Raw genomic sequence first — 23,156 nt, 5'->3', positions numbered from 1 at the left:
CATTGTGTTTTTACAGACTGACGTTGGCCTGGCGTGCATTTAAGCATTATAAAGCAATGCTTGGAAATAGCAAAATATTAACTGTATCCCAAGCGTACTTGTAAAGGCGAAATATAACGTACAAAGTAGTGTTAATTAATCAGCGTGGCTAACTTGTTGTACGAGCTGCTAGCGACAACCACAGCAATTTGAATAAATATGCTAACAGCACCAAACCTGACTTGCCTAACCTATCCACTTCCACAACTATACGACGCACGCTTTTAGAAGCGATATCGGGTGGGGCCACGCAGAGGGTGTGCGTGGCGATCAACCAATGGCAGGAGTGCAACGTTGTACAGTTAGGAGACTGCGGCGCGGGAGTTAAAAGCCGTGTTCTGTATTTTTCTAGCGCGCAAGAAGTTTTCATGAAACACGTCACTTTAAGGTTCATCATAAGATGGGGAAAGACATTTCGAACCTGACTGTCCAAATCCCATGAATTTCCGTCGCCTACAGCCGGAGTTATCGATCCTTGAAGAAACAAGGGAAACATCACCTTTCATTTCCTTCAGCCTGTTTTTTTCGTTGCCACCGTGTTGGCGCAGCTGAATTGTGTCTAGGGAAAACTGTTGGTGTTAAATTCGCCTCGATATAAACAATGACCCTTCATTGTTCTGGGCGTTCTCGAACATTGAAAGTCTGGGTCAGTTTGAGTTCAGCGTTTTCGTAGCAAGGCCGGTGTAAAATTATTCGCTTGCTTATCGTTCACTCGTGAGCCACAAAGAACAGTGTGTGTGTTCCGTGTGTTCTTTTTATTTTAAATAATGTCACTCTCAAAACCTAGCACCAATAGTGCACCAAGGGTGCAAAATCGAATCATTAACCTCCAGGAGAGTGACTCGGAAATGAGTGAAATGAGTGACACGGAGACCGAGGAAGACGACGAGAGCGGTGATGAATAAATACCTTCAAGCGTCTTTCAGGTATGGGTTTCTCGTATATGCTACAGTGATATGATATTATAATCCTGTGTAGAAATATTCACTATATTATTTCACTGTACTCATATATACTGTGCATGCATTATCAAAATAATGGACACCGCGAATTTGCTGTCCTTCCCTTGCGCTAGCAGTTAGTTTGGCAACAGCGCAGTAGCACTGGCTGGGTATTGGCCGAACTCATGTTCCTTCTAAAAGCGTGCGCCGTATAATTCAGAAATAAACCTGTGAATAGGTTAGGTAGGTTAGGTTTAGTGGCGAATTTTGCAAAACAAACACGTGGCGCCATAACATCACTGCTGACAATATATTTCCCAAGTTGCTAAAGCTGTCGCTAACCACTCGTGCTTGTTATAGGCCTGGTACTCAATAATGGCAACAGATGTCGTGGTAAGATTAATGCAAGCAACGCGCTGGCCGCTCCAGCCAGATACGATAGAAGTCGTTGCCCTCTGTTAGCCAACGCCACGTTGCAGTATGTGACTGTAACTTACCGTGTAATAACTGGAAGAATGAGTACGCTCTGAGCTTTTAATACCGTGTTCAAATATTATCTGCAATGTCTTGATCCGCAAGAACGTCATTTACAACCGAAAATGACTGTCATTGAAGGTGCGTTGCGAGGGGTATGCTGGGGGAGGCTAGGAGGGCGCCATGCACACAGGGGCGCCGACTTGTCAAAATTATTGGGGGGGCCTCTGATCACTGAAATAAATTAATGAATGACTCACTCTCTCCCTTTTTTAAGTTTTGGCCTCAGTGTTCGGAATCTCATAAAAGCCCATAAATTCCTCAAAAATATCATTTTTTTTATTCACAGTTCGAATGCAGAATATTAATTGTCCATGGATGGATATGTCACAAGTTTCGTCAACCATAATAGCAAAATATTCCCGACGTTTAATATCTGCTACCACGGAGCGCAAAACAGATATCCCTAATATATCAATGATCACGTTCTGAATGTCATGTGAGAGCCATTTGTAGCCCGAACGTCCGGCCCACTACCCTAGTTCATGCACATCGTCTTTTGAAACTCTTTTTAGCAAAAATTTTAACAATACTCATAATTACATACTTAGTATATAGTAATAAGTCATGTGTTTTGCTGTCTCTGGTCATAGCCCCCCTCCCCCCCCAAAGTTGATGGTTTAGCGGTCTCAGCCCCCCCAAGTTGATGGTGTAGAACATTTCAAATGTGTATTTAAACTTAAGTTCATGTGGCACAATTCAGAGTAAACTTTACAAGAGAAGCAAAATAATACGTTAGATCCTCTTAAGCAAAATTATTTGGGGGGCTCTGCCCCCACATCGTTACCATTGGGTGTCGGGGCGAGCCCCCCAGGTCCCATGGAGTCTGCGTCTATGCATGCACAGCAAAGTATGATTATGCGACGGAGAAACGAACACATGGCAGAGGAAATGGGAAAAGGAAAACGTACAAGGTGGTAGAGACCTTGTTCCCATTGAAGATATTACATTGTGCCTACTTATTGACATTCTCAACATTCCCCGAAATAGTTTTCCCTGTAATCCCTTTCCGAAAATTAAAATCCTGTATACGCCGCGTCGCTGTTATTGTTGTTAGTTTAATGACATTGTTGCCATTCACAGACTTTTACGAATCTTTTATTTGATTGAATTCTTGATAAGAAAGAAATCTGTAATTACAAGTTATTTGTAGTTTCATACATTCATCAACAGATGTCGCAAAAATCTTACTGTAGTACTCACATGTAACTGACACAAATATTTCAAACAATGAATACTATGCTCTTCGAGAATTAGTTGATTTATTTTATAAGTGAAAGAAAGTGCACAAAAAGAATTGTACGGCTTATTTGAATCCAATCAAATTGCGTTGAGATGCTTAATCAAATGATTGTAAATTAACTTATTTTATCTACGTTATTATCATCAACTAATACGGTGTTGAACTAGCAATGTACAGTGGGATCCATGAGTATTACCCTGCAAATTGTCCATGACTATTTTCATTAATTTTTCTCTTACATCCTGTGTGTTTTTAAGCGATGGATTTTTATGTATGCTGGTGCAGAAGTTCTCAACAACTTGTTTTGAGTTTTCTTTTAATTTTTGAAGCTGTTATTGGGTCAAATAAAGTGCACGAACATGGTGATGGACAATTTGCAAGGTAATACTCATGGATCCCATTGTACGATAAATATCATCATTTTAAGTTTTGTGCAAGTATACAGGGTGTATCATAAGTAATAGCGAAAACTGACACAGTTGAAAGTACACGATAAGAGAAGCAAAAAAGTCTCAGTAAACATGCGTCTGCAAACGAGCCGTTTTCGAGATAATTGCGAACGTGCGGTTACAAGCCGCCATTGACTTCATTGTTTGTAAACGTCGTCCTAGTTGGTAAAATGCTAATAATACAGTAAGAAAAGTCATTGATCTCATTGCTTTTATTGAACATTCTACTTACTTTAACAAACGTTAGTATGTTACATGTTACAATTACTGTATACTCGTACCTGTTAAAGGTGTTCAAAGTGTCGTCCTTGCATCTGGATGCAATACTGTACGCGATTCCGCATTGAGTTTCGAGTTCTCTCGAACACACCCGGTTCATTTCGGAATTGGTCACAAGCATCTACAATTCTTTGTACTGATTGTATCCATCCTGTTTGATTCCAACGCCACCTCTCGGAAATGTTCTCTTTTGAAAACAAAGAGCAAACCTCGAAACGCGCAAGGAGTAAAGCACTTGGTATTTACAAAATGCAATCAGTGACGGCTTCTAACCACACATTCGCACACATTATTAGCATTTTACCAACTAGAACGACGTTTACAAACAATGAAGTCAGTGGCGGCTTGTAACCACGCATTCGCAATTATCTCGAAAACGGCTCGTTTGCGGACTCATGTTTACTGAGACTTTTTTGCTTCTATTATCGTGTATTTTCAACTGTGTCAGTTTGCGCTATTACTTATGATACACCCTGTATTTTCCTGATGTGAGTTAACTTACGTTGAATTTAGGAAAAGGGCACTCGAGAAGTATCGAATGACAACCTTCATCCTACGTCACTAACAAACGAGCCGAAAATTCCAGAATGTAAATATCGTCGGATGGGTCCACTATATAACTTTGAACAGCCATCGGAACTATGATGTCGTTGAAAAACGTTAAGTCAGATGGAGACGAGGACATATCTAGGGTGATATTGAAGGAGGGATGAGGGTAAATTACCCTCTCGTTACTGCAACCCCCCTTCTAATTTTCTAGTTGCTAACTTCTTGCACTTGGATGGGGACTATATAGTTGTGGATTTCCCTCTCCCCTCTCTCTCTGGAAATTTGTCAAATACCACACGGCTAATGTGTTACTAAAATCTTCAAACATGCAATAATCCTTTTATATATATATATATATATATATATATATATATATATATATACGTACACACAGTAGCCGAAGTGATCGACTTTTGATCTCGCCAACGAAGTTCCCTGAATCGAGTCCCGGTCTGGACATCAATATAATCTAATTATCAATCAATCTCATCGTCGTGATTAGCGCAAAGGGGCAGAAAAGCGACATTAAGTAACAAAAATACAAATGCAAGCGTATATACAATAGTCCCCAATAATGAGAAACGACCTAATAAACTAATCAATATACGTCATAAGGGAGATGGTAATGTGAAAATCAATGATCCACTGTGTACATAAGGTCTAAATCTTTTACAAGATTTGATCTATAGTTTTTTATGTTGCTATTGCTGTAAAGTATCTATGTGTAGCTGCCATATGGTAATGTGCCGGCCATTAGGGGAACGAGGGGGAAGTTGCTCCCCCCCTGTTTTCGCCACTTTTTCCCCTGCATTATGCTAAGTTTTATCTACGAACGGAAATGTACTGTCTTTGCCCCCACCGTTTTGGCACCTTCCCCCCCCCTACCCCGTTTTTGGGACCCAATCACCACCACTGCATACAAGTTCAATGAGGCAGAACATGTTGTAGTGGCAATTTAATTTCACACGTTCTATTTCCAGTAACACGACAGTAGTGTGAACGTTCCCAGATTCGACTTCCGGTGGGAGTCCCCAAAATTTCGGCGTTGGCCCAGTGTCGTGAGGATAATTGGGGAGATACTTGAACAGCTCCGGACTCCAAAGCCAGTAAACAGCAGCGATGGAACTCGATGCGCTGACCAAGCGTCAACCAATGAAAAAGCCGCTCTGGCCCTTAGAGGGATCTTGCGCCGTGGAATTTTAGTGTGAACGGCAAGCAACAGTATAAACAACAACAACAACAACAACAAAAAGTACCCGTCATGTCAGCAACCATTCTAAGCGCGGTGGAGCGACGCCAGGAATCCCGGGTTCGAATCCCGGCCAGGGCACTGGTGTTCTTTGCGAGTGTCCCCGCATCAATTTCATCATATCATCCTTAACGTCACTATCAGCCAAAAGTGGCAGAAGAGTGACGCTAAAGCCCCGTTTCCATTACCACAAATTTGCGACGCGGCATGTGCCAAGCATTTGTTGAAATGGAAACTGTCTGCAACATGCCGCGGCGCAAGTGCCGGGGACAAAATTGCCCAAAACGATTTTGACGCACAACATGCGCCGCGGACAATGGAAACAGCCTGCAGGAAGTTCCTGGGGCACGGGCATGCGCACTAGAGTAGAAACGGACGACGCGACGACAACCACGTGATACGCCTTGTTTATTTTGGCCATATGTAATATTTTATTTGTTTTCTGTTCATTTCAGAAATCTGTTTGATTTATTTGTTAGTTCCAATACTGTTGTTTCTGTTGATTTAAATTTGTAATTTTTGCTGTATATTTGTTACACGCAATATCGGAAGTGGAAGTCATTTCCTGTTTATAAACATTTGTAGAACCAGCCCTGGCCCAAAACCATGGTAACGGTTGAAGTTTTTGCTTGCGATGACGTGTGACCGGCCAAGTGAATCCATCACTTCAATGTAAAGTCACGTGAAATGACAAAACGACAGTGTTGCAGTATGCAGATATTAAACACCAGAACAAGAACAATGTCTAGATGAGGATGTGTACTACAGGCTGTGGAAAAGGAGATGTGATAGCCACTAACGCCGTCAAACGGTTGGGCGGGAACTTTACGTCACATACCATGAAGAAGTAATAGGATCTGAGCTGATTATGTCCTGGTTATGGCGATTAGTCACTTCATTAAATTATTTACTAAATCTCATCAATTTACATTGTCGAGTTTATTATTTGTGTTCTTTTTGGTTTAGGTTCAATATCTTCTCCGTAGAGAAAATTATGATCATTTCTTTATTTTCCTTGACCCTGTACATCCAGGGCCAAGGAAGTCAGTAATAAGGTGTGTTATATACAGTGTACACCAGGGCCGGCGCTAGTAATTTTGCCGCCCTGGGAGGTAGCGGCAGATGCCGCTACCTCTCGAAATCCCCCCCCCCTTCCTCCCGTCATTACGTAGCAACGGTAAATTGAAAATTAATATTCCTAAGTAAAACATCAAACTATAAAATTAATAATTTTATTATATTATTAACCAAAAACGGATATCTCGCTCGACCACAGTTAAACACTAATTTTATATTAGACTTATTATTATACTTTACGAAAACTCTCTCTTTCTTTTAAATGTATCTTAAATGTAACAAGTACTATTAGGAAAGAAATGAAGGCTTGACTTCATATGTTTAACGTTGTAGGTCTGTGATACATGATTGGATTTTTAAAATGTGGGTGATCTAAGGTCTTAATTCTTTCCTGCGTTTTCCCCTGCACAAAGCGGCTCTGGGGTTCACCCAGCCTCAAATGAATGGGTGTACCATGGGGGCAACCCTGGGAGGTAAAGGCGGCCGGAGAGTGGTGCTGATCACATCACCTCTAAAATGGCTGAGATCGAGAATGTGTGTGGACCTACTCCCACATCCCCTAAACGTGCCTTCATGACATGGTGCTATGTGCACAGGGAACTGTACCTTTGCATTTAATATTCTTCTTCGTATAAAGCTATCTTGCAAAAAAATAGAAACAAGGGTGTTTCAGACATGATTGATAGGAGATAGTATTTTTATTAGCCTTAATGTCCAAGAAGAACTTTGTTCGCCACTTGCCACGTTTACCGACAAAGTTAATAAATCCGAAGTTCTACACTCACATTAGGTGCAAAATCATGACTCTTTATCAGTTTAAGGTCTCCTTTCGTGTAATTGTTTTCTTATAGCCAAAAACGCTTTTCATCTTTTAATTCAGTAGCTTTCATGTGTTAACATTCCGGGAGTTTTCTACAATTTTCAAATAAAGATAAGATTGCATGTCTTTAAGCTTACTATAATAATGTAATAATAACCCATAGCTCTACAGCCCGATGAGGGCCTTGGCTTACCTACCGACTGCTGGTCTCCCTCCCACACTGTTCCTCCGTCACCTGTTGTAGCGTGGATATCTTAGATCAGTATTGGAGTGTCGGGGGATCAGCCCGACGAGCCCCCAGCCGTTGCAGGTCTTCTCGACCGGGTTACGCTCACTCACTCGGAGCTCCCCAATTTCCTCACGATGGTGGGTTGCCACCGGCCCTATACGTAGGCCGAATAAATTCCGACCAGAGCCGGATTCGAACCTACGCCGTCCCGCAGCGAACGATCTCAAGACGAGTGAACGCCTTAACCCGCTCGACTACGGAGGAGGATTTACGCTTACTAGTATCATAAAATAAATGGAAAATTCACTATGATGTTTAAGCTGCTCAAATCTTTCTCTTAGAGCTAAAATAATCGTCTACGGCCTGGTAATAAATATCAACTTTGTACCGCTTTAGTGGATCTTCAACAGTTTCATCATACTGAAACTGCTTCTCCTTTCGATTTCGGCCCTGTACAGTGTTGCCTATCTTTGGATCATCTATATCTAAATTCGATGCCAATTCTTTCTCATACCTGGACTCAAAGGTCGCCCACCCCCCACCCGACGCCTCCACGAGTGAAGGGAGGGAAGTCCTACCAGGCTGCCAAGTGGCGTCTAAGAAACTTTGAAATTTTCATCACTCCCGCTTTTTACAAAACGCCGATATGAAATCATCAAACACATCGTAGATTAATATTTTGAAGCCATTTGCTCATTACATAACGTGGAATAAGAAGTCATACGTACCATATAACTAGTGAGCAAAGAAATGTAAAGCCACACAACTAGTTTGCAATACACCGAGCCTCATGTGCGACCATTTGGACAGTTTTATTGTCGCCAATTATTTGAAGGAGCGCATCATAGACCTCTCCCATTTGACATCTCAACAAAGTTAGCTGATTAAACAATATAAAAAAGTCAAGACAGCGTTTGTAATTCTTCTCCTTCGTGACCCTCACCGCCGGGTATGTGGCAGTCTTGGTCAAGAAGGTGTACAACACTGGGAATTTTGCAGGAGTACCATAGAATTGAATTCGTAGTAGTAGCTGTGGTCATATAGATATCGCAATACTATACTTCACTTCACTGACCTGTAACACTGATCACAAACTTGCATATACACACAAATTTTAAAATTAAATACCAATCTGGCGGGCAAAACTATATAGTATCCACATTGTACGAGGGGGTGGGGAGACGAAAACAGGGAGTGTATGATACAGGAAATGGTATCTTGGCTCTGTGTAGTCTGTTAAAAAAGGGCGTGTCAGTGTTTGTTCCTTAACGTGCAATGGAAGAATAGATAATTTGGCGTTTGTTTGATTACTCTGCAGTCACATGCAGGAGATTCATAACGTGATGTTCTTTTGATTGTATGAAAAAAATAATGGTGACATTTTGAAGGATTCTATAGAGCAGAAGTTTAAAATGTATTATACAAATTAGTAATAGTATTTTAAATATTTGTGGCAACGTGTTCAACTCACTGAAGTATTCTTAAAAATGTATACTACTATGTAAGACCATTACAGACACATTAACATTTATTTCATAGAACGTATAAGCGATATTAAAAACTACAATACTTCTGCAACTGAATTCTATCTTACGGCCAAGTTACAAAGCAAAAATTAAACCATTAAGCTAAACTCCTACAGCTGATCAAAATCTAATTTCGACTTCGCAGTAACGCAACTTAGCTTTGAACAAAACTTCGTGTATATGTTGTGCTTATAAAATACTGACACGAAAGTTGTATTAATCATTTTACACATCGGTAAGAAGCCACACTTGGTTTCTACTGCAGAAATTAATTACTACACATCGAAAGATGGAAATAATCTGCCCTTGCATGTTGACCTGAGACTGCGGTGGCGTTCCCAGGATTTTCGAAAGGGAGGGGTTACGTACACTATTTTTGGTAGTCATCCCTCATTTGGCCATCTTTTCCTACATTTGACGTTCTTTCTTTTTAGGAATACTGGGCCAACGGGCAAGGTTATAACCCCCACCAACTCCCCCTTGGGCACGCCACTGCCTGTGAGAATGAAATATTACTTTATGCCAAGTTTGCGTGAAAGCAAAGTTGTACAATATTACATTTCATAGTAGGCAGACTTTGATATATTCGCGGAAACATGTTGTGCACTGAAGAAAAAAATACAAGTGCATAGCCTAGTGTAAATATAGCGTACATAAATGCTCATTTGAACTTTTCTTTTCTGGTATACACAGTACATTATGATCAACGTACTTGGAAGATGTATCTTGTAATAAATAATAATAACAAGTGGTGTGCGGTATCTAGAAAAGTCGGGACCGGGACCGGAAAGAAAAATTCTGTCCCGATCCCGACTTCAGGAAATGACTTGCCTACTTTTCTGGATCCCGAGCAGTCGGGAAATACCGAATGGTCATTTCAAAACGGTATTAATTATTTTCTTTTCTACATTGCAAGTGCCTGGAACTTATCGGAAATTGTTAGTTTTCATTCCAGAAATGAAGGTGAAAATGACGTGTAGAATTTGAAATTTCCAGATCGTCGGAAAATTTCGGAAATTTCCCGACTAGTCGAGAAATTGCGAATATTTCCCGTCCCGAATAACGGGATTTTAAAAAAAAATCCCGTTCCGATCAATAATATTCTGTCCCGCATAACAATAAGTACCTATCGATATTTATTTTCAATTTGTCTAAAGCCACAAAATGTAAATGGGTGGAAATGCTCATTTGTGTACTCGATTTCGTGTGTTCAGTTTCTGGTATGGTTTTCCTATCTGCATAGTGCAACACTAGCGCATAGATTTGGAATTCATTTCATTGATAAATTCACTTCTTACCGTCGTTTCGTCATCACGAGTAAACAACGGATTGGCCCAACCTATACTTCTAATAACCTTGTGTAGAACTGTCCAATCTTTTATTGATTCCGTTGCCGGGACAACAGTGCGTGAAAAGTAAAAAGTAAGTTGAGTTGCGTGAGATGATGTTAATTTTGTGAAAAACACTGTTATAAAGGAAAGGCCGCAGCTTAATTGAAATGTGATTGTGTTTGTGAATATTATTGTTATTTTGCAGTGATTGTTTAAAGGTAAAATGTGTTATTAAATTTGTAAAATGGCAAGAAGCTATTTATTTTTCAAATCGTTACGTCCTGAGAATGCTCAGTGTAGCATAACATTAAGGAGAGTCTCATAACTCCGCCGCACAGAGAGATTGGGTAGCTACCGTGACGTAGTGATGCAGTGGCGAACACCAGAAAGGAACGTCACACACGTGTTCGCTGTTCGGACTGAAGCGGCGTCACCACACAACGTCCTGTTATTTGAGTGTAGTTGTTGTTGTGGGTTGTGTAGTTGTACGTGAGTGTCTGTTTCGTGGACAATATGGAGTAGTAAAACTTATAGAGCAACAAGAACAGGAATCGGTGATGTGGAATGTCACCAGTACGCGCCTGCCATAACCACAAAGCCCGCCATAGCTGTATTGTCCATCTTTACACAAGTTAAATCATCATCAAATTATTACAATACAAGAGAAGAATCACTGAACTACTCTATAGCACTACACACGCTACACTGCAGTCCGCACTCCAGTGTTGTTGCGGGTGTATGTATTTTGCAGAAGTAGTTTTGAATTGGAAACAGTGCACTAAATGACGCGCAACATGCGCCGGCAAATGTTGCGCGTCATGAGTCTGGAACTTGTCAGAATGGAAACTAGGCTTCAGTAACACAAATCAAATCAAATTCAACAAGGTGCACAACAATGCATCCGGAACTTGCGCAACAAAGTCAGTTGGATTATTCCCATGACAATCGCCTCGTGCTGAAACTCGTCAAGAACTCGAGAGGCAACAATGTAAAAGAGAAGTTCGGGCCGGTGACAGTGGCGGACAGTTGCGTGGATTTCATGACCCGTAAGACACCTACAGGGTAGACCATGGAGAACGAAACGGAAGTAGCGTCGAAGAACCTAAAGAAGGAAGCGGAGGGAAATGCAGACGCTCACAGACTCCGTCGCGGCCCTTCGGGAAGGGCAAAGCTCAACGAGCCCTTAGGAAAGAAGAAGTCGAAAACAAGTGAGCGTCTAGGCTCTGATAACTCTCATGGCACCTCTTCAGTGGGGAAATTCAAGATCAACCTTAATGACGCTTCCACAAGTTCCATGCATGGGATCTTAGACGAGCTCTCGAAGTCTGGTTGTCCTTCGAAGCACAACTGCTGCGACAGGACCATCGCAACAGGAGCAGCAAAGAAGGAGTCTACCAAAGCACGCACACGTCCGCCTGGGGCGTCGGAGGAAAGCCTCGGGAAGGACGCTTCGAAGAGCAAAGTGACGTCACGTTCAAGAAACCTGTCGAGTTACACCAAAAACAGGACTTGCGAGTTGAGGGAGAAACAGTCGAGGCAGTGTCGAACGGAATCGGGTCCCAGGGAACCACCGAAAGACGCGAAGAGAAAGCGAGCACCGTCCAGGACTCCTCAACGGAGAGTCAAACCCAGCACCGCCAACTCGACATTGTCCACCGACAGCCAGTCCACGGAGGTTCTGTTCTACGAGAAGGTGAGCATCAAAGACAATGGCGAGGCACGTAATGGGAAAGATAGCAGGAAGCAATGGAGACTAGATGAAGGAGCTGTTATGACGTCACTCAATACGCTCGCTGCTTCAACGTCTCGGTCGTCTTGCTCGGAGTCGGATTCGAGCTCCGTTCGAGGCAGCGTCCGACCAAAAGAATGCACAATGGCAGATTCGAAGCGGAGACGCGTTACGAAGATGGAGCGGGTTGCGTACTACGCCGACCGGCTAGGTTACAGGGAGAAGAAGGTGAGGAGTGAGCTGAGAAGATCGCTGGTGTCCAACCACTACTCTCTGGCGGAAAGTGGGCTGTCAAAACTCACGGACGGGCTCTTGAAGACCATTCTCACGTACCTCAAGTACGAAGATGTCGGGAAGGTGCGTTCCGTTTGCCGCGTGTTCAGAGTGTTGGGGGACAGCGTGGTGACGCAAGGATTCGAATCGACTCTCCATCGTCTACTCTTGGGGCTGAAGAGGCTCGAAATCGAAGCCGACATCACTTGGGATCTACCGGAAATGGAACGCATCTCTGCCCAGTACCATTTCCTGTACTTTCTTCTCTCCGAGTTAAGAGTCGTGCAAGCGGTGTGCTGGAGATACGTCATCAAAGGGTTGTCGGTGTTTCTCGGTGGCGTCATTCTAGACGAAGCCAACGGTCTCTTGCGACGGGTGCTGGAGAACAAGATAGTCCAGTGGAAACCAAAGGACAAGGTTGCAGACAAGATTTTCCTCCTGATCACCAAGTTTCTAGACTTCTTTGAGAGGAGAATCGAACCCGATCTCCACCACGGGCGGATAGGCGCTAAGGTTATCGACATCTTAGACTCCAGCCTCATCTCCAGCCACGACGTCAATGTCAACTACGACTCCAGGAACTTCTTGCTCAGCGGCCAGTACACGCTCTGGAACCTAAAGATGCTCATCAGGCCTCTCATCACCGTCAGTAAAGACGGCACTTCCGCTACCGCCAGTCCGCTGCAGCTGTCGCGGTTCCTAAGACAGCTGGTCAGATGGAACAACATGCTATACCTCATTGACAAGCACATCCGTAACCACCACTCGGTGAAGGCCGGACGGAACATGGACATATGCGGCTTCAGGATGCCTTCCAAGTGTTACGTCATGCAAGAAAGACCCGAAGAGAACCACTGCTGCAGAGAGTACCTCAGCAAGAAGGTCTGCAAGTGCCTAATCGCTGAGCAAGACCTCAAGCACCAGTCTCTCAAGTGTCAGGTGGTGCTCAACTGCTCCATCCGGGATGCACCAATCAGGTTCACCGCGGAACCAAACTTCGGCGATTTTCATCCAGCGCACAGCTGCGGAGACGAGTCTAAGGGGAAATCGAGGAAAAGGGTGATCGTGGTCTCCAAGAAGATCCTCAACGCCTCGTACCGTTTTAAGTTGGGCCTGAAGATGGAGCTGCGTCATCACAAAAAGGTGGAAACCTTCAGCACAAAAGGAAGCAATACTTCAACTGAAAGCAAACCTACAAAGAATTACAAAACCAACTCGAAAAGAAACATCCTGCAAAAAGCGGTCGACTCTTTGAGTTTCATAAAGAAGTTCAAAGCGAAAGTGACAGGCGGTGGTTAGCGTCATTCCCCCGGTCTTAACATTCTACTGTACGATACTAAAACGGTGTAAATATTAATGATATGAGCTACAATGGAGAAAGAATAAACGTGACCACGAAAGAGATGTTTTCAAACAAAACAATTTGCATTCTAATTTTGTTTCTGTGAAAGATAATGTAAGGCCTGAATTGACAAGAATAACTTGTAATACCCATTGTTAAAATATTTAGGAAGCATTCATCGCATCCAACGCATTTTCTATAAAAATGTATTTCTCTCTTCTTCACCTTGTTTATCCCATCCCTTTCCCATTGGAGTCTTCGTTGTTTTCTAATTTCTTCTTACCTTACTTTCTCACTCTTTCTCTTCCTTTGTTTGCCTGTCTCTCTTTCTCTCCCTTTTTATACTTCCATCTCTTTCTCTTCCTTTTATATTGCCCTCTCTTTCTCGCCATTCTTTTCTATTTCTCTCTCTCTCTCTTTCTCATTTCCTTCCTATTTCCCCCCGCTCTTCCTTAACATTAACATCTCTTTTTGTCTCTTCATTTCTATTTTTTCTCTTCCATCGTTTCAATTTCTCTCTTTCTCTTCCTTCTTTTCTATTTCCCTCTCCTTCTCCTCCTTCTTTTCAATTTCCCTCTGTCAGTCTCTTTTCTTTTCTATTTCCCTCTCTCTCCTCTTATCTTTTTTCTTTCTCTTCCTTCTTTCCTTTTTTCCTCTTTCTCTCCAACTTTGCCTTTCGATTTATCTTCTCCTTTCCTCTCTCTCACTCTCGTTCTCAATGTTTCTCTCTATTCTTATCCCTTTCTCTGCAACTTTATCTATCCCCCCTCTCTCTCGTCGCATACATATATGAATATATAATTTCTCTGCTTTTTTAATGAATTTTCCAAAATTCATTAGGTACTTTGCATAATTGAGCGCTTTGAACATAACCTTTTAAGCATCGATTACACGAGCAGCTCTTATTTTGACACCAAATTATGCTGAACACACAAAAGGTTGTAGCTGTGTTGTCAACGAAATTTTACTAATTCTTCAACGAACTGACCAGTCACATTAATTTATGTTGTTCTTGGTTAAGGTAGTAATGAGTAGATATTGAATTTACCGGTCAAGCATCTGAAATTACAGAGAAAATGGCAAAGCAATGGAAGAAGTGTGAAGTTCTAGAGTAATAATTACGAATAAATCGTGGGTTAACATAAGAAGAAATGTGGATCGGTCCCTTGTACATCTAAAATTAAGCGTCTCCCCCTTCTCACTCACAGGATATCTACGAGAAACATTTTTTTTCAATAAGCACAGTGGACAAATAGACGAGCTTTTAAAAAACTCTCCCTTCCTCGATAAGTAGTCATTAATCCGCCACTGAACTTAAAGAGATTTTTTTTTATTTTTTATCTGGACCAACTCTGGCAATGAGGGTCAAGTTATTTCGGAAATCTGAAGAACCACAAAGAAAAAAAAACGCGCACTAAAGATCTTGCATCATTATGCTCATGTGACAGTCAATTCAAGAATGTATAGCTGGTCCCCGTGGCAGAGTGGTTAGCACATCATGCTACGGTGCCAGGGGTCCCGGGTTCGAATCTCGGCCTGGGCATGGAAGTTTGAGTGTGTCCATTCATCAATTTCATCATGTCATTATTCATCCCCATCTTCGCAAATTTGCCAGAAGTGGCAGAAAAAGCGAAGTAAAATAAAGCAAATCAAAAACATCCGCAATCAACAAATCAAGAATGTAGAGGAAGTGTACCAAATGCGGGCCCCGTCCTTAAACCGGGCCCCTTGCATTTCTGCTCTGGATGATGCCGTAGCATGGCGGAAATACATGGAGCTGGTAGTTAACGTCATTTCAACAAGCAGTACTTGCGCCCATGTTGATTACTGCGTGCATTCTTCTCCAATCAGCTCGTGAGTGATTTTGTTCAAGTCGAAAGTTGTGTTGCTCCCACGTTCAAATGCTGTACTTCGGTCATCCGAGAGGCAAGTACTCGTATAAGAGCTATCTTTGTATGCAATTTGTAAGTAATGGATGGGAATACGTGAGAAATATTTATGAAAAAATAACCCCTAGTGGTCCTAAAGTGGGCCCCAGTGGCACAACCACAGGGGGCAGGGGAGGCCTTCCTCCTCTCGAGTCGGCCGCCGACAAACGGTCGACTCAGAACCGGCACCACCCACCCCCCATGTATAGAAAGGTGCCAAGAAAGGACCTCTGCACCTTGCCCCCCAACCTTCGACGGAAGTCAATTTTAGGGGAAGGGCAAACATTGACGGCCAACGGCACCTGTAAAGGGGGCACAGAGGAGAAATTGCCCCCTTCGATTTCAAATTTAATGCAAATAAAAATACATTTCGTAAAATTGTCTTGCAATGCCTGCTTTTCTCACTCTCTTCAATTTCACAGCCGCAGCTAGGGGACGGGGGAGTCGGCCATGAATGCCGAGCGATTTAAATGAAAAGAAAAAGTTGTAAAAGAGAATGCCATGGCGTCCAGTGAAATTATTCACGCCCTATTAAATCAATATTGTTTTCAATTGAAAAAAAATGGACCTAAATATTTTCTTGGTCGCTTCGCTCGCGATATAATTGTTTTCTGTAATGTAATGTGTTTTGTGTATATGTATTGAATAAACTTTGAATACGTACACAATTTAGTGTTAGCATGTTGCATATGTATTTTCTTATTTTATGTCGCTCTATGTTGCATATGTGTAAAACATATGTTATACATGTTATATGTACAAAAGAATTATCTTCAGAATGCATTTATCATTCATTTTCTGCCATTCAAAAATAGTTTGTATGCTTGTTTCCTATTATTTGCTAATGTAAAATTGACGGTGTTGAAAAAATATTTCAAATAGTTTGTTCTAAACAAATGCTTCAGCACATACTTCTACCCCATTTATATACTACTACTACTACCAGCACTAATAATAATAATACCATTATTAATGTTGTTATTATTACCATTATTATTATTATTGGTAAGTTTATCCTGGTACTTGCCCTTCCCCCAGACAAAAATTCGTGGTTGTGCCTCCGGTGGGTCCCACGTTGTTCCTAAAGTGAGCTCCTTGTGTTGTGTAACAAGCACAGAATGCGTTTCCGCCCACATGCTAATCATGGAATTCTGGTACAGGTTCCATGAGAATATATATGACGAGAACAGGGGGGGAAACAAAAAACGTGGAATCAAGATAAGATGGTCACATAGATTCTATACGAAAGAAAACAACGATCCTGAAGAAAGCTTGTAATACTGTCTGTTTAACATTTCGGAAAACGTTTAATATTATTTCAACAGCTTTTCATGTTTTGTATTTCAGCTTATATCACTATAATTTATACTATTGCTGCTTTTAATTGTACTAAATATAAGGTGGTGCACTTTATTTCCAATCTTCACAATTGGATATCTTCGAAAAAATAGGATTTTCACAATGAAGCTATTTTTTCTGACTATGGGAGGAGACATACTATAACTTGACAAGTTTAAAAACAAGATGCTGCAAATAGCTGTTGCGCAGCTCACACCACATTCCCCACTCCATTCTCGGCAGCGACGTTGGTTCGCAGTGTTGCAACCTGCAGGGAGCGGAATGGTCTGAGGATTTTCAACGAAATTTGTATTCGCTTTTTCCTGGGCTGCTTTCTACCTGTCGGAGTACAGAACTTCAGCTCACCTTTCGCCAACGACTCTTTTTCCTTCTTTTAAAACTTGAACTCCTCGATGGCGCAGTGGTAGCCTCGTCGTCTTGTAATCAAGGGATCCCGGGTTCGATTCCCGGTGGAGGCACATACTGGTTCGGATCCCACTTTAAACTGTACGTCCAGTCCCGATTAGCCTTATTGTGCATAAAGTAGACTCAAAACAACAAATCAATCCAATCCGATTATTTTAAAACTTGAGAAATCATCCATTTAGATACTCCCGTGGCGGCGCTTGTGGACTCGACAACATTATACGTAACTTTATGTAACTCCTTCTGATTTCGCAAATATGTTGCAACATTGTAAACAATTTCTCTGGCCTGTCCTCTAAGGGGCTTTCCAGAACAGATTGTGGATTTCGTTGGACCCGGGATTATTTGATTTTTGCATTTCAAAAATATGCAGCCAAGAGTAAAGAGCAAGAACATTCCAATGCTTTAAAAAAGAACACAGGCAAGCGTGTTATCAGATTGCCTTCTTGTAGTGATTGTTGTACCATAAACAAAATAACACCCACCCCACAGGCCACTGCTCGATGTCGCATTCAGAAAATGAAGTCATTCGCCCAGTAGTTTCTGTTCGTTATAAACGTTAACGTGCGTGCGTAATACTACAGTTTACGATCCTCGCACCGCACGCATTTTCAAAGACCGGATTAAATCAAATGAACCACTGATAAACTGATATGAGCCGGCACCGACAATCTACACAGTAAAAATAGTTTGTCATATTTGTTTTAGCTTAATTTTGCTGAGTTGGCACCACTCGTAGTCTCAAGGCCAGGCCAGTACGTAGAAGAGTGGTGGGGAGGATGACGTAATAGGAAGTGCTCCGCAGTGATCTGCGCATATCGGGACTTGTCAGGCTATAAATAAGTACATAACGTACATACTATTTCACGCTTTGGTACCGTTTATTTTCGTTTCATGGTTTATTTGATATGCCCCAAAAACAAAATGGGGGCCCACATTTGGTACACTTCCTCTATAATCAATGTACTACTATTTCACCGTTACGCACTAAACGTAGTTCAAACTTATGAAACACATACATGTCAAATTATATTACAAGCACCAGTTATTTCGTCACCATAGCATCCCGAACTACTGGTCGAGACCAAGAAAGATTTGATATGGGAATGCAATATTGGTGCAAATTTCTATTTTGGATGTTGCTTTCCGTAATGTTCTTTTCTCACCTTATGACCGCCTACCTATTCTCGTAGCACTTCTCGCAACTTGAGAATCGCAGGGGACCAACTTCCTTACTTGGATTTTTACCTTTCAGGCTTAAACCACATACGCTAACTCATGAAAAATGTCAAAAACAAGTCTGGTGTTAGTAAATTCAGATTTTTATTAATTTTTACATGCAAACATGCTTGAAATTTGTTAGAAAACAATCCGATTAACATGCATCGCATAAACTTACAACCCCGGCTTCCATTCAAACCAAGCCACAGAATATCTCCACCCTCCTATTCCTCTATTTTATACAATGCGATTGCCAATATGACTTTTCTTTGCAGCGCTGTCAAAATTATAATTTGTACAGCGTGATTGCCATTGTAGTTTTTTACACATTGCTGGCAAAGTTGTAATTTGTACAGCGTGATTATTTTTATATACAACATTTTCAACTAGAGAACTTATGATCTGTCATAAATTCCCCGGGGTTGGGAAATTTGACTTTCTTACTGAGAATCAAGAAGAAATGTCAAATACTTCATGCATTACTAAAATTATGACATTGTCTACATGCAAGAAGTTAGTTACAAAACAAACACCACATAAACAAAGATATAACATGTAAGATTATGACAAAATATCAGATTCATATATTAAATAACTTAACATGCATAAACACAAAACAGAATACACATATGTACAGTTTGTATGCATAATCACAGAACCAAATTTGTACAATTTTCAAGAATAAACACAAAACAACACACGTGCAGTTTACATGCATCAGTAAAAAAAAAAGAAAACACATCATGTACAATTTGCATGCAGAGATAAAATCATAACATATGCATCTCGCATACATAAATTAGCATGCATACATTCATAACATGCAATAGACAACATGTATGCACAAACTCCACATATCACAAATATGGTACCACTATAATTTATAATTTGTTATCATGCTCTTAATAAATATCGTTAGACAGCATCATGCAACTGCTCCAAACCTAACTCATGAAGTTACAAATCGTTACGCATGCTTAAAAGTTTGTTTATCCAAAGTTTTTGTTTGTCCAATGAACAATGCCAAGCTTTGATATTTTTTACAGAAATATTTGCAATGTCTTTTCCAGTATTGCAGCATATGGCTTTCACTGTGTTATCATCATGAATTTGCATACAAACAAAAGGACCTTGGTATAAATTACAATATTTTTTTATAATGCAAGTGATAGTGTCACTTTGAGGATGCAGTTTTATGAAGATCAGATCGCTTTGCTTTACTGGATTTTTTGTTGCTTGTTTTTCATGCTGTTTTATAATATGTTTTTGTCTCTTATTGAAACTACATGTTTCTGCCATAAGCAGCTTATTTTTCCACATCTCTACATCAGGAATGCGATCCGTTAGTACTTTTTTACAGATATTTTGAGGTTCAATATTTAGCGTGAGTTCTATAGGAGCATAACCTGTACTGGAACAAATTGAATTATTTAACAGATGTAAAATGGCAGCAACATGGCTAGACCATTGCTTATGTTTACCATTGCAAAATATACGCATCAATCTATTTATTTCCTGGTGATATCTCTCCACTAAGTTAGCACTTGGATGATAACTGGGTATGTAAAAAAATTTTACATTGAGAGCATGTATACCTTTTGTAAAATGTTCTGCACGAAATTGTGGACCATTGTCACATATAATGATTGTTGGTATTTCCAAATGGATGAAGTAAGAATGTGTTAGTTTTCTAGTTACGATGGAAGCTGTACTATTGCCAATAGGATATGCCACAAGATAACGGCTAGCAGAATCTAATACTGTTAGTAAATATTTTTCACCTTTGGAGGAACGTATGAATGGACCTTGTAAATCAATAAATAATATTTCACCTGGTTTTGAGGGTTTGTGCATGATTTCCAGATACTTAGGAGGATGTTTATCTGGTTTATTTTTCATGCAAATTTCACAATCAGTGATGTAAGATTTTGTGTCTCTTTTCATATGAGGCCAGTAAAATATTTGGTAAATTTTACCGAGTGTCTTGTCTGTACCAAAATGACCACCTTGATCATGATACTTGTGCAGTACAAGATTTACTAATGATTGAGGCACGCATATTCTTATCAGGTTTGTATTGTGAAAATCTTTGATGGTAAGTAGATCATTGTGAATAAGGTATATATTCTTCCAGTTTCGATGTTTGCTCTGTTGTGAACTTTCACAACTAGCGAGAACAGATTTAACACCACTGCAATACGGATCACTATTTTGTTCATTAACAAAATTGTTTTTATCACATATTAATGACTCATCAAGATACTCAAAGTTATTCATGAAAAGGAGTTCATTATTATGGTCATTAAAAGATCGGCTCAACAGGTCTGCCAAGAGGTTTTCTTTACCTCTACAATACTCGACATGGAATGAGTACTGTTGTATTTGAATAAACCATCTAGTCAGCCTATTGTTCCAAGTGTGTGCAGATTCTAACCACGTGAGGGATTTATGATCTGTGATAACAGTAAATTTTCTACCTAACAATAGTGATTTAAATTTGTCCAGTGTAAAGAGTATTGCTAACACTTCTACTTCAGTGGATGTATATGATTTCTCAAAAGGTTTCAAAATCCTTGACACGAATCCAATCGGACGCAAGTTGTTGTCTACCAGTTGAAAACAATATCCTGCAATGCCTATATTTGATCCATCAGTTTGAACAAAGAATGGTTTGTTCAAATCTGGATGGTAAAGCATTGTTTCTGCAATAATGGACTGTTTCAACAACTCAAAGGAGCATTGTGCACTTTCATCCCATTCCCACTTTTTGCCTTTTTTCAATAACTGGTACAAGGGATGTGCCATGATGGCATAATCTTTAACATATTTTGATAGCCAATTGAAACTTCCCAAGACTTTCTGCAGTTGCTTGATATTGCAAGGGACAGGTAAGTCTTTTATGGCTTGAACATACTTGGGAGATTTCTCATAACCCTGTGCACTGATAGAATGCCCTAAAAATTCCACCTTGACTTGACAAAACCTACATTTGTCCAGTCTCAGTGTCATGTTGGCATCTTGTAACTTGTCAAAAATAAGTTTTAAGTGAAAAAGATGTTGTTCGAAAGACGTGCTTTTGACAATTACGTCGTCTACATAACATACTGTAAAAGATTCCGTACCTTCCAAGGTTCGTGTCAGAGCATTAATGAAAGCAGACGTTCCATTGATTGATCCGAACACTACCCTTGTGAACTGGTAAAGTTTTCCCTGAAAACTGAAAGCAGTATACTTTCTTGCTTTGTGGTGTAAGGGGACCTGCCAGAAAGCATTAACCAAATCTAGGGAGGACAAACATTGACATCCATGGAAACTCATAAAGAGTTCATTTATGTTCATAGGATGTAATTGCTCAAGCTTGACATGTTTGTTGATATTTCTTTGATCTAAGCAGAGACGAATGCCTCCTCCGGGCTTGACTACAACTAGGAGAGGACATAGGTACTCTGATTCAGAATATTCAATAATGCCTAAGTTGAACATTTGTTCTATTTGCCTGCCAACTTCATTCCTATATGCTAATGGTATTGGATAGTTTTTGTTAACTATTGGTGTGGAAGTATCCAGTTCTATTGTGTGTGTATACTTGTTACAGAGACCTGGTAATTCAGAAAACAATGTTTTATATTGTTTTAACAACTGAAATAAAGCTATCCTTTGTGCCTCATTTAAATGTTCACACTCTTTAACCCTTCTCCACAAGTCTTCATCAGAAGGATGAGAGGATGACCGTGGGGATATGTTAGATACAGAAGGTCTGAAATCTAACTCTTCTTCCGGACAACTTTCATTTGAGACAGCGATAAATTTGGAGAATTTGCTTCCTTCGCTCGATTCCAAGAGTAAGCCTCGCTGGACAAAGTCTAAAGTGCTATCAATATTGTATAGGACATCTAAACCGAGAATAATGTCTACTTTTAAATGTCTGACTACCAGGAATTTAATGTAAAAGGAAAGTCCACAAATTTCAACGTTCAAATGAGTGGAACCTATTAGTTTGTCTTTCCTTTTCCCTGTATAGTCAACTAATTTAATTCCCGTAACTGGCAATAGCCGTGGTTTAGAAGCCTGAGTACAAATAGACTTCCACAGGGTTTCCGAGAGAACACTGACCTCAGCGCCACTATCGAGTAAAGAAGTATATTCCTTATTGTTTATTCTTACTTTTATGTGAGCAGAAGGTTTACGCTTGCTATTAGTATTTATGGGTTGCTTACAATTTTTGATTTCTGCACTGCAATCTATTTCATCACATTCACTTAAGTTTATAAAATGAATAGCAGGATTTATCGCATCACTCACATCACCTGCTTTTTGACATGAGCTCGTAACTAGTTTAACGAGTTAAACTGGTGTATGTCTGCCTGGACTGTGATTTCATTTTGATTGACATCATTGAACAGACCTTTTTGTTTCAAGAAATCAAAAACTACATTCATCCCAGACTTTGACCAATGAATTAAATCAATTCGGCCATTCCTTGGATTTCCTAAGTGTTTTTCAAATAGATCCAATTTTATACTGGAATCTGCATTCAAAAACAGATGACTAATATTCACTACAATGAGATTCTCATCATTCCCTAACTCCATTAGAAAATTATTCCACTGACTCCACTTATTCCACAAATCAG

At 40.5% G+C, this 23,156-nt stretch overlaps 1 protein-coding gene across 6 annotated transcripts in view; it reads right to left on the bottom strand.

The window, feature by feature from the left end:
• The window catches only part of dysc (whirlin protein dyschronic), an 817,084-nt gene that overhangs the window by 761,865 nt on the left and 32,063 nt on the right, over positions 1–23,156 (bottom strand). The window lies entirely within an intron of this gene.

Source organism: Lepisma saccharinum, chromosome 27, assembly GCF_977018435.1.
Source record: "Lepisma saccharinum chromosome 27, izLepSacc3.1, whole genome shotgun sequence".
NCBI lineage: Eukaryota > Metazoa > Arthropoda > Insecta > Zygentoma > Lepismatidae > Lepisma > Lepisma saccharinum.
This window is presented reverse-complemented; position numbering and strand designations above follow the sequence as displayed.